Here is a 13311-nt window from a genome sequence, read left to right on the forward strand (position 1 = left end):
TTTGAGCAGTGTAGAGTAGGGCTTGTTGTTTGTCATTTCTCCGATCACAAATCCAGATATGGTTTTATGTTAAAAAGACAGTAGATGTCATTATAATCCGTAATTATGTCCCCACTGGATGCAACAAATGCCTCGTTTGTAATGGGTTTTATTGGTTTTGTCTCGTCCTGCTGGGAGACAGCATCACAGTATGTTAAGGGATGTAACATTTCCGTCACACGCTTGAGGTATTCGGCCAATCATAACGCACTGGATAGCTGGCCAATCAGCGTACACCTCGCTTTTCAGAACGATGAGCTTTGTAAAAATCGACGCGTTTCAGAAAGGCGGGGCATAGAGGAGAAACAATAATGTACATTATATGGAAAATAATGTGTTTTTTTAACCTTAAACCGCATAAACACATTGCATTACACCAAATACATAACATAATGTTCTTTTTAGCAACGTCATATGACCCCTTTAAGATATTTTTGATGAAATCTGAAAGCTTTCTGACAATGCATAGACAGCAAGGGAACTACCATGTTCAAGACCCAGAAACGTAGTAAGGACATTGTTAAAACAGTCCATGTGTTCTGAAGATGAACAAAGGTTTTACACGATTGGAATGACATGAGGGTGAGTAATTAAAGACAGAATTTTCATTTTTGGGTGAACTTTCCTATTAAACACAATATATAATTTTAAGTTGAGAAAAAAGACAAAATTCTTCTGTGATGTTCACTGTTGGACATTGTTAGTGGACAAATTAAATAATCTACTGAATGCTCTAGTGGCCATTGCTGAGGAAACACCCCAGTATTTTTGAGGTAAGTCCATTTCAAATGTAAACTCCAGCAGTCTATTTGATACAGTTTGCTATGCAGTTCTTAAGGTGGCAATTTTGTTTGCTCGCCCCCTTGTCCAAATTTACCACCTCATATGAGCACAAGATGGTTTTCAGCATTTCACGGCATGTTTAAAAATATGCCGGGTACATTACTTAAAAGGTACTTATCACTTTTTAGTTTTCTCTTTGGGGTAATAGGATTTATGCTTATGCATGCCAAGCCAGATGAAAGCATTTTAAAATGTTTACTATTTGCGTCACTGCTGGTGAAGCTGTAATCTGGCCTGGCAGTAAAATTCTGATAACCCTGAGAGACGTTGGCGCCGCCCTGTCAATCTAATATGCTCCACACAAGTTTTGGTGATTCATTTCACAGTGCAATGGAAACACACCACTGAGCACATTGACTGCTCAAAAAGCTGGGAATAGATGGCCAACCATGTCTTTCTCAATGCTAAGCCATGCTATTCAGTGTGATCTTAAGATCATCCCAGCAGCTATTTTCTCCTGCCAGCCACATTTCTTACTTCCTACAGTTGGTTAGAACAGGATCAGACTGTGCTAATCAGGCTGTTTATTAAACACTATTAGCACTCTGCCCTCTAATGATATTTTTAAGATTAGCACTATAAATACAGCTTTACATTGCTTTGGCTATAAACGGTGGTACTGTTCCAAAAGTAGTGAGCTGCCTTGCTGTCTGTTTTTTGTCCTTGTAAAGAATAAAGTCACCAATTTAAAATACTTTTCATAGGCACCAACTTTATACATCATACATACTGTATGTTTGTGTCATCAAAGCAGTAGCTTTGGACATATGGACATTTGTCATGTATATATACAGTGTTGTGAAAAAGTTGTTGCCCCCTTCCTGTTTTTTTAATTGTTTGACCTAAAACCCGCCAATACACGATAGACCAATAACTAATATTTTGAACTGATATACTGCATATGTCTGGTGTAAAAATGAAAATTAATGTCAAAATTAAGGATAACAAAGGCTGTGACAAAAACCTTCTTTAAATGATTTTATCTGGAAATCAGTTTTTAAAAATGACTGATACCGATAACCATAAAAATGCTTAATATCGGCGCCGATAATCAGTTGACCCCTAATACATAACATGCAGATTTTTGTATATGTTGATTTAATAAAGTTGCATATATAACATATATGCAATTTTTATTTTATGTACTTACATCTTCATCTTTATCAATCATAAAAAAAGACCAAAGTGACAGAACCCTGACAAATCTACCCAGAGAATGTACATGTATGAAAATTCTATTTTGTCTTATAAGTAACATATGTGACCCTGAACCACAAAACCAGTCATAAGGGTAAATTTTTCGAAATTGAGATTTGTACATCATATGAAAGCTGCATAAATAAGCTTTCCATTGATGTATGGTTTGTTATGATAGGACAATATTTGGCCGAGATACAACTATTTGAAAATCTGGAATCTGAGGGTGCAAAAAATCTAAATATTGAGAAAATCGCCTTTAAAGTTGTCCAAATGAAGTTCACTATAATTTTGATCCTCATCCAACTTTCTTCGCCTTCATGCATTTAAAGACCATTTACTCGCTGTACTATTAAACATGAATTTCTTATGTAGAAAAAAAAAATTTATTTCCAAATAATAAGCAAGATAAAAGCCATATTCTACTAAAGAAAATAAATCACAGGATCCATTCTAGATGCGCATCAATAGGGACTATATATCTCACACCAATAATTTTTTGATTTACACTCTATTAAAAGTATTTGCATATGTGATATGCCTTGAAGACTTTTAAATCCCTGCCTGGGTTACCTGCTAGATGGCAATTCCCTTCCTCAGAGAATCTCAAAAGACCAAAGGTAATTGCGAGTAGTTTCAGTGAATATATAAGCGTTGGAAGGTCTCACAATTCCCTCCCAAAAGAACCTACTCTGTTAATTCACTGAGCTCTAATATGGTGCAGCAGATTCGTCACTGTTTTGTTGGTGCTGCGGCTTCATCAGCCTTGACACATGTTCCCAGTATAAAATAGCAAATCAGAAACAAGTAAACAAATATGGTGATTCAGAAAACACACCTGTGAAAATGCGGGAATTATTCGTTTTGTTATGTGGATGCTCTCAATAAAGGTTTATAACATTTAATGCGAAAACCATGTGACGTATTTCCAAATGAAAGAGGAAATCCAATGAATGTAGGGCGAGACTTTATTTTATCTATTTTTGATTGGACTGGCTCATGAGAAATGGTTGTTATTCAAATCAGAATGAAGCCAGGTGGTTGGAGGGGAGGGGTTGAAAAGTAAATGGATTAATGAAAAGAGCCGAAAAGGAAAGTAATTTCCGAGCAAGAGCAAGTTATTACTTTCTGATAAAAGATTCCTAAGCAAATTAATCATGCACAATAACACCAGCACTGTATATTAAAAAGTAAATAGGGTACATTTTGATGTCATACTGGCACCCCACCATTTCTTATCCCTTTTTAGAGTCTGAATAATGCTCATGGATGATACCTGACTGCCTGTCTGTTGGGGCTGGGAGATATATAACTAGAATTTAGCCAAGCGCATTATTTACAATCAGTGTACTAAGCACTAAGTGTAAATAGTAGATGGATGCCATTTACACTAAGTGCAAGTAGTGTTAGATGCTATTGTACTGCACTGTATTTATAGCAAATTATTAAACAGTATGCAATAACAACATGGTCACTGTATATTTATTAAAATCATAAATGGATGCTGCCTGATTGGGACCTTACTGTCTCTGTCCCTAAAGCCTAAGCCTACACCTACCCATAACCCTAATCATACTGAACCTACTGTACAGTAGGTGTCTTCATACGTCTTGAAAGTGAGCCACAGTTTTGAGCATGGTGACAATATGAGCTGCACATGTAGCAGTTGATCTGCCAGTCTGCTCAATGCAAGGACACCACATCCAATTTCAATTTATTAAATACCTATTAAATACTTTATTCCCACTATAACAGACATACAGGGCAGAGTTAATCCAATTGCCTTTGCCAATAAGACGGGCGATTTACATTTAATAGACACTCAGTAAAATGTATTTTTCTGATATTTTCCAGCTTTTTACTAAATGAGTTCATTAAAAATAAATACCTCGAGAGCATTTTGAAAGCATAAGGAACTGTCTGTATGGTATTTTGATGTCATACACCGATTGGCCTGCACACGCAAACAAAGCCAAAACCTAGATATTTTAGGCAATATAGAAATCCTGGCCAGGACGCGTCCTGGGAAAATGGCACGTATGGTCACCCTAAATATGCATATAAAACTATTTAGCAATAAACAGCAATATTTACCAACACATAAGACATGAAAAATGACAGCAATCCCCGCCAAATGCAAAAATTCATCCTAGCAGGCCCAAATTCAAACCGGTGGCTTGAAGGTAATGGAAAAAAGGTTTGAGGACAGAAACAACTAAAACGCAGCTTAATGGTCATGCGCTACACTAGTTTAATGCGGTGGCTATAGCTAGCAGTAACCAGGTGGGAGTTGTTTAAACTAGTGCATTTGGCTATTCACATTGACGTCAATGGAAAAGGAAAGTCATTTTAGAAGAAGAACAAGTTATTACATTTAGATTAAAGATTACAGAAACTTTTTTTTTTTTAATAGCATGCAACAATGGATTATTCACAATAAGACGGGGCCGTGCATTAAAAAAATGAAAGAGCATCAATTTGAAGTATAGCTACACTGACTTCCAATTCCCCTAAAAGAAAGTGCTTACACATTAACTTCCATTCATCCCAAGGTCTGATGTAACCATTTGGAAGTTGGAATTTCACTCAGCACTCTCTCATTTTTAACCAAAATAAAGAACTTTGCTTTGGAGTAGGCTACATAAATCTTATGCAACACGTCTCGAGAGGTAATGCGATTTTTTGCAATCTCTGCTTCAGAGAGCAAACAACAACAGACTGTCACGGAGAGATATCAGAACACATTGCCAGATGCAGAATGACTGAAGATCTGTCCTTCTCAAACTTCCAGCACTGACTGTGCCAAAAAGCCTTCTGGGTGATGGACTGGTGATCGCACTTCAGGCTGGAGTCAGTCTGGCTGCAATTATATTCCTTTAAAGGAATAATGAAAATTGACTCACCCTCAGGTCATCTAAGATATAGATGAGTTTGTTTGTTTGTTTGTTTTTATGGGAACAGAGTTGGAGAAATTTAGCATTCACTTGCTCACCAATGGAATGGATATTCTGCAGTGAATGGGTGCCGTCAGAATGAGAGTCCAGACTGTTGATAAAAACATCACAATAATCCACAAGTAATCCACACTCTATAGTCCATAGTCCATAATGTCTTGTGAAGTAAAATGCTGTGTTTGTAAGAAACAAATCCATATTTAATGCATTTAAAATTTCAAACCGTTGTTAAAATAAATGGTTACAATACAAGTCCTCTTTCCATAATATTACTTTCTCCAATTAAAAATTCATCTTGTCTGAATCAGGAGAGAAATATGCACAGATGAAAACAATTCTAAACAAATATGTTGGTTAATTTTCATGTGATTTTTTTTCGGGAAGAAGCATAATTATGGATTATAATTGAATTGACACTTTAGCACTAGAACCGCCAGAGCTCGCTGTATACCTAAAAGCGTCAGCGGGTACATTTTACCCACGCACATGCAACTGTATTTATATGGCTAAAGAACATATTATTTCACTGTATTATGCCACTGTCTTCACAAAGAAGTGTCTAGAGTCATGAAATTATTATGTCTAGTCATCAACTATATTTTTATCCTGTTGTTTTATGTTCAAGACTTTTTAATGCAGGCTACACTAATCCATAATGGTCAGTAGCTTAAGCTAAAAAAAAAAAGTCTGCACTGACAACGGAAATTAGAAGGTAGTAGCCTAAATATTTGGGTGGTTTAATATTATAATACAATGTCATTAATCAATATATTAAGATAACCCATGCTATGAATGACTAAAACAGCCTGTAGACAATAATGAGCTATAATTCACCACACTGATGCGATGACAAATAAACTAAAAAAATAAATGATATGGCAAGACAAAAATTAAATAATTAAACCAAAGTTTGACCAATTAGAGTAATGTTAGGCTAAAACATGTAAATATGATATCTGGATCACTGTCAGATGAGCCGTCAGATGCTGAGCCGACCCAGGACGCATAACTTAGGCCTACCATCAGACTCTCCATCACTCATGGCATTTAGTGTTTCTAATACCTACCTTACATAAATCGCCTTTTTTTTTTAGTCATTTTAACTTTATTTATGAAACTCATAACCGCTAAATCAGTGAGTGAAAGGCGTTGCCTAAAGTACAATGTTAAAACATAAGCGGCAGGAAAATGACAGCGCGAAAATACATGCATTATATAGCGGGTAAATTTGACCCGCTGGCGCTTATAGGTATAAATGCCCCGGTTTTTGATCTGGTTTTATCTAAATAATTTTTAACAACATTGGATTGTAAATTACATAATTTTAGTAAAAGCCAATGACTGGGAGACTTGAATGTTTTATTTTAAATCTGTTATGTACATTTGAAAAACAGCCACGGGTAAAAATTTACCCCGTGGCGGTTCTAGTGTTAAAATGCTTTTCGTAATGTATTTTCACTTTACAAGATGTTAATTGATGAACTGCAGTCATGTAGATTACTTGTGAATTATTGTGTTTTTTTTTTTTTTTATCAGCTGTTTGGACTCTCGTTGGCGGCACCCATTCATCACTCAGGATCGATTGAGTGGTGTAATAGCTACTACATTTCTCCAAATCTGTTCCCATGAAGAAACAAATTTATCTGTATCATGGATGGCCTGAGGGTGAGTACATTTTTAGCAAATTTTGATTTTTGGGTGAACTATTACTTTAATACTGCTCAAGGCACTACTACCCTATCAAAATTCATGTCTTGGGCAAAAAGAACAAAGAGTAGGATTAGACTCAGCCTGGTGCGGTGGGACTGTCTCTATAAAACCTGCTAAATGAAGCCATGGTGTGAACGTTTGTACACATAGGGCCACCTGGGTCACCTACAGGTATCATCCGATATTGATTCAGATGGAAGTCAACAGATGGAATGCTTCTGGGCACTAAAATCTTTATGGGCACGATCACAAGATCATTACGGGCTGTCTGACCACATGGCCTCAATCAATAACGTCGCACTCTCCTGAAATGAGTTGGAAGCGCATCAAACACGTCTTGTCCTTCACCTTCAGAAACAAAGCATAATTGCCTTAATTTGCGCAGCTGACGGTTCTCAATGATGTCCAATTAACTCAAGTTTGTGAGGTGCTAAATAAGGGTTTCTTGTGTTAAGTTTTAGTCACATCAACTCATGGTCAGTGGATTTTTCTGGGAAATATCAAAGCTAACCATTTATTAGTTATTCTGACATTTATGATAGATAGGATTTAAGTCACAATTAAAATGGCCCAAACAAGCTATTTGTAACAGATGAGAATATATTTCATTTCATTATTCAATTAATTAAGAAGGAGACGAACAATAAAATAGACACAGCAAAGCAATTAAATATTTCATTATACGTCTCCACATATTTAATGCAATATTAGAAGATTTCACCTCATGGCAATTTAAATAAATAAAAATAAACAAATCCCCCTTTTCAAACTCATTTATTTGCTCACCAAAAGCACCCCATAGGAGATTCAAGCAATGATTTTGCTTCTTAGAAGGAATTTCATTTTGTTTTAATTTCACTGTTTACTTGGCTCACGGGATATTTCATACTCCACTACATGCACAGTCACACTATGAAAACCCCATTCTTCATCCAGTAATTGAATCTCCATTGGGTGTGCATTCAGAGAATTAATGAGAACTAAATGTCAATCATGTTGTGCCAAAGCAGTGTCTGTTGGTGATTGATATCTTTAGGAAGCAAGCGAGAGGAGTTGGTGTTCTACTAGTCTGAAATTAAAAATCAATGATATGTGGTCAGAATGATACCTATCATCATGCTTCATTTGATCAGCCCTGTGAATATGTTTGACATGTTGTAGATACCTGCTATATCACTCCACCACCAGCAGTGAGGTGCCATGCTTAGTCATATAAAGACAACTACCAAAAATGAACACCCTTTTATTTAATGGATATTATATTATATTTTTTATCTTTTAAAACTATTTCCAACAGTCACACAAATATCAGTCAGTATATTCATATTACTATGATTATTATCATCATCATCATCATTTGAAACTCTTTATTTTGAACAGTCTGGCAAATTGCAATCAATATATTTTATAAATGGCCTTGTATGCACATAATAATGGCTGAAGTTCAGTGGGGAAAATATTTATTTGATCCCCTGCTGATTTTGTAAGTTTGGCCACTTACAAAGAAATGAAGGGTCTGTAATTTTTATGTTAGGTTTATTTTAACGTATAGAGACAGAATATCAACCAAAAAATAACATGTGCCTTCTTGAGCAGGGGGACCTTGCAGGATTTCAGTCCATTGTGGCGTAGTGTGTAATGTTTTGCTTGGTGACTGTGGTCCCAACTGCCTTAAGATCATTAACAAGCTCCTCCCGTGTAGTTCGAGGCTGATCCCTCAGCTTTCTCATGATCATTCTTACCCCATGAGTCGAGATCTTGCACTGAGCTCCAGACCGAGGCCGATTGATGGTTGTTTTGTATTTCTTCCATTTCCGAATAATCACACCAACAGTTGTCTCCTTCTCACCAAGCTTCTTGCTGATGGTCTTGTAGCCCATTCCAGCCTTGTGCAGATCTACAATCTTGTCTCTGACATCCTTTGACTGCTCTTTGGTCTTGTCCATGGTGGTGGGTTGGAATGGAAGACAGATTGTGTGGACAGGTGTCTTATACACCTAACAAGCTGACATTAGGAGTAACTTCTTAAAGGGACAGGACTAAGCTGTGTTCCACATGGGCACATAACCAATCTGTGGGAGCCAGAATTCTTGCTGGTTGGTAGGTTTTACTCACTGAAACTCACAGGTTATTTCACTCACTGAAATGCAAATCGATTTCTAACCTTTATATAATGAGTTTTTTTCTGGATTTTTTGGTTGAAATTCTGCCTCTATCCGTTAAAATAAACCTACAATAAAAATTACAGACCCTTCATTTCTTTGCAAGTGGGCAAACTTACAAAATCAGCAGGAGATCAAATAAATATTTTCCCCACTGTATAAGGAACAAAATGTACCTGACTGGGCCTGAATAAAATATGAGACAACGTAGGGCATCTGGCTATAGGCCAAAGGGGCAGAACAGGCAAAGATAAGGATGCCGCTCAGTCTATTAATATGCACTGCATACATCAGGCTCTTTACTCATCTTCAAAACCTAAAAACAAACTTCTGAGACAAATTAGTAATCATAACTTGCATTCTCATGTGCTGCAGATGTAGGTCTTTGCATTTTTTTAAAGAAGCTCTGAAATACCATTTCAATTTATCATGCATTCAGCCCCAGAGCTGTTTTTTTATTTTTATTTTTTGCGTTACAGAGAGTCACAGCGCAGCTCAGAAATAACTTCACGGGGACCACCAAAACAGTGTCAGCTCTGTTGTTTATATTTTCAAAGACATGTTGATGAATCATACAGTCTGTCTCTATACTACATCTTTATTGTTTTCTCGAGGAGTATTTTCCCTGCCTGATATGCAAGCATTCCCCTGGTGTTCTGAATATACATTTATTGGATATTTCCATTTTCCTGCAGCTAAAATGCCTGATTTGTGGGGACCCTTAAAATACTTACATTTGTATAAGTACCTTAACCAGTCTTATCCTTTAGCTGAATAAAAATTGTGGTTATTATTATTTTTTTTTCAGGACATGGAAACCTCAACCTTAATTAATTAACAAATTTATGTATTTATTGTATTTTATATATGTATATAAATACATAAACATGCATGTATATATTTAAGAAAAATATGTTATGTTTATAAATTAAATATATTTATATATAATATAAATTATTTGAATATAAATATACATGTAAATATTTTCAAAACATATAGCTGTATGTGTGTGTCTTTATATATACATAATAAATATGCACAGTACACACATATATTATGTAAACAAAAACTTTTATTTTGGATGTGATTAATCGCGATTAATCGTTTGACAGCACTAATTTGTACATAAAATGTTTAAAAAATAAAGAACATGGTATGTATTTGATTAAAGTATTAATATTTTCTAAAACCCCATGTTGAAGAAAATACATAATTTATGTATTCTGATGTAAGCCATGTAACTGCATTTTAAGCCCATTATTCAAGTTAGCAAGATTCAAGTTAGTAACGTCTGCACAAATTTAATATAAATAATAATTTTATATATAGACCTACATTAAATAATGGAATAATTAAACATACAGTCTTAAATAAAAAGGCACAAAAAGCTGTCACTGGGGCAGTACCATTTCAAAAGGCTCCATATTACCCGACCTTAAGTAGCCTACATATTAGTACCTAAAGGTAACAGCCCAGTGACAGCTTTTGTACCTTTTTTTTTTTTTTTTTTTCCTGAGAGGGTTTTTTAATGGATAAAAATGAAAGTAGAACAATTGCAAACAATTAAATTACTGATATCAATAATTGAAACAGGACTAGAATGTACACTGAATAGAAAGTCAGAAATAGCTAGAATATATAGAAGATAGAAGCTAAATAATTCCTTGTCATCATATCCTGGGTTCTCTTGGACTTAAACCATTTGGGAATTAAGGATCCTTGTGCTCATACTGTGCTTTCGTTGTCTGGTTGGAGCAAGAAATTCTCATGGATTAATTTACTGCTTGAAGACTAGGTAGGCTACGTTTAAATTAAAAATGGAGGGTAACGTCTGTCTCTACTTAACCAATATAAATAAAAGCTATAAATAAATAAATACAAATAATAATTATAAATACATATAAGATAGTTAAATTATAAAAGTGCTATACATTTGCATCTATCTGTATCACACACACATTCATTCACAAAACAGTATATTACCGTTAGCCTACACTTCATGAGACGCAAGTACACCTCAACAAACAGGTGGTCAAAACCTCATTTAGTAATTTGACTTAAGTACTTACGTTTCGGAAGTCTTCGCTTCAGCACGGTTTCCTTGATAAAGAATTCCCTTACAACTGATGGAAATGACGGAACGTCGGTTTCGGAGCTGCGCGCGACTGCTGTAGTTCAATGCTTCTGATGAGAGCGCGAGAGATTCATCTAGTGCGTGGGAGCCGCGCGCCGCGGAGCGCCTGACAGGTGCTTAATGAGAGGGAGGCACTGCTTTATGATCGAGTGAAGAATTGCTCAGCGATTACATCGACTGAGTCCGGTTTAACGAGAACACGTGATATTTAATTATCATTTTCTACTACTTTTTATTTTCTTGTTCTTTTTCTATAAGCCTACTATTTATTTATTTTTCTTCTTTTTAAGCTCCGTCAGCGAAGGGAAATTGCTTTCTTAACAGTGTCCCAAACAATTTTACAATGTATTTGGACATAGTGTGTTAAGATAAGATATATGTGTTGTAGTGATCATTGGGTCCTGTGGAGGATTGGAGGATGCTATCCAAGGTCCTTCAGGCTGGTTCAATAGGCTATGATTCATTTTCAGCCAGAAAACCTGCAATCTAGCCGTTATGTAACCAGTGAAGCTCAGATAGACATACCTCAACAAGCAGAACAGATCCCGCCAAATATCAGCACACTCAATAAATGAAAGGGTTCGTGCCTCATGACAGCCAGTGGTGCATATTATAAAAATAAACTCTGGTAGGTCTAGAGCACATGGAAGTAATGCATTCTAATATATGTGCATTTTTACCCAGAGTGAAAATGGAGGGAAGATTGCGTCTTAATAGAGGCAAACGAAACCATGATTGTTCAGGATGTTTTGCGCACATCAAAAGTTTCGCTGCAGATGTTGAAAGAGGAAATGTAGAGAATGGGAGGTCAGAGAGGCAGGGAATTGGATTTCTAATAAGGCAGAGACAGAGATTGGGAACTGAACAGGATGAGTCTCTGTAACAAGGCCAGGGCTTTCTTGAAAGATGGGAAAAATAGAGCAAGACACAAAAATGATTGAGTGAGGGATATAAGCATGAACAGGTGGGCTATACTGAGGGAGAAGGAGATGGGAAACCTTTGTGATGATGCTCTCTCACACGGCTTGTCACTTTCCGCTCATTCTGTCAGTCTTTCCCTGGAGCAGAGATTCGTCATTATAGCTTATCTCGGAAATAAAAACCCCATTCATCTGAACCCTGTATAAAAGCCAAAGCTAAAATTCCTCTAGTGGAACAGCAGTTTCTGTAGGCTTTGTTTACAGCAGATGTCAAGTCATTTTGTTTAACCTGTGGCGGATTAGCTGTTTACGCCAGGAAATTTTGTCGGTTCAGCTTTGCCTCCAGGTTAAATGCACAGATTCCCACATGGAAACATTATTTTTGTTTGCTAGAAAGTAAGCCTTTTGAAAGTTTAAGCTTGGGAATGTTCTTGAAGGAATTACGGACCCAAAACAGAAGATTGTCTCATTACTCATTTACTCACCCTCGTGTCATTTAAAGCTCCTTTCCACAAAGAGAAAGTTTTCAAACTTTCCCCCTAATCTGACAGCATGATACCCTTCCTAAAATATAAAGGAAGCTATACATTTCAATGTGTAAAGACTAGTGCTGTCAAATGATTAATCGCGATTAATCGCATCCAAAATAAAAGTTTTTGTTTACATAATATATGAGTGTGTACTGTGTATATTTATTATGTATATATAAATACAATCACATGCATGCATATATTTAAGAAAAATATGCTTATATATTAAATATATTTATCTATAATATAATAATATAAATATATAAATGTATATACATATTTTCAAAATATATATGTGTGCATATTTATATAGAAGCAGCCAGAGACTCACCGTGGCTTCAAAAAAATCCAACTGAGGTGCGTAGACCAAAAAAGGTTACCCAAAGGTGAAGAGCTTGAAAAAAGTTTGCACACTCAAACATCAAAGCATCACAAGCGAGATGAGAACAATATAAGCAATTTACTGAATGAAACAAGGCAAACGTTTCGGTCACATGTTGACCATTTTCAATGCCAAGCTAACAGTGTTAGAACTAGAAGCCATATTTATATATACATAATAAATAAACACAGTACATACTCACATATTATGTAAACAAAAACTTTTATTTTGGATGCGATTAATCGCGATTAATTGTTTGACAACACTAGTAAAGACCCATTTATACAGTGTAAAAATGGAAAAATTATCATGTCTATGTGCTAAGGTTCAAGTAAATCCTTTTTTACCCTGCTAAACCTAAAACCTATAAGCTTTTAAGTGATGACTGGACTGAATGTCAACTGTTACCACACAACTGTGGGATTTGTGGCCTTTTGACC

At 35.8% G+C, this 13311-nt stretch overlaps 1 protein-coding gene across 1 annotated transcript in view; it reads right to left on the reverse strand.

Moving 5' to 3' along the window:
* The window catches only part of LOC107757656 (5-hydroxytryptamine receptor 1F-like), a 13966-nt gene extending 2794 nt beyond the window's left edge, over nucleotides 1–11172 (reverse strand). Inside the window, exon 1 of the mRNA XM_016575216.1 lies at nucleotides 10975–11172. The gene's annotated coding sequence lies outside the window, so the exon portion shown is untranslated. The remainder of the gene's footprint in view (nucleotides 1–10974) is intronic.
* Between the last annotated feature and the right edge of the window lie 2139 nt (nucleotides 11173–13311).

The sequence above is a fragment of the Sinocyclocheilus rhinocerous genome, unplaced genomic scaffold, assembly GCF_001515625.1.
Source record: "Sinocyclocheilus rhinocerous isolate Xijiao unplaced genomic scaffold, SAMN03320098_v1.1 scaffold1254, whole genome shotgun sequence".
Lineage (NCBI taxonomy): Eukaryota > Metazoa > Chordata > Actinopteri > Cypriniformes > Cyprinidae > Sinocyclocheilus > Sinocyclocheilus rhinocerous.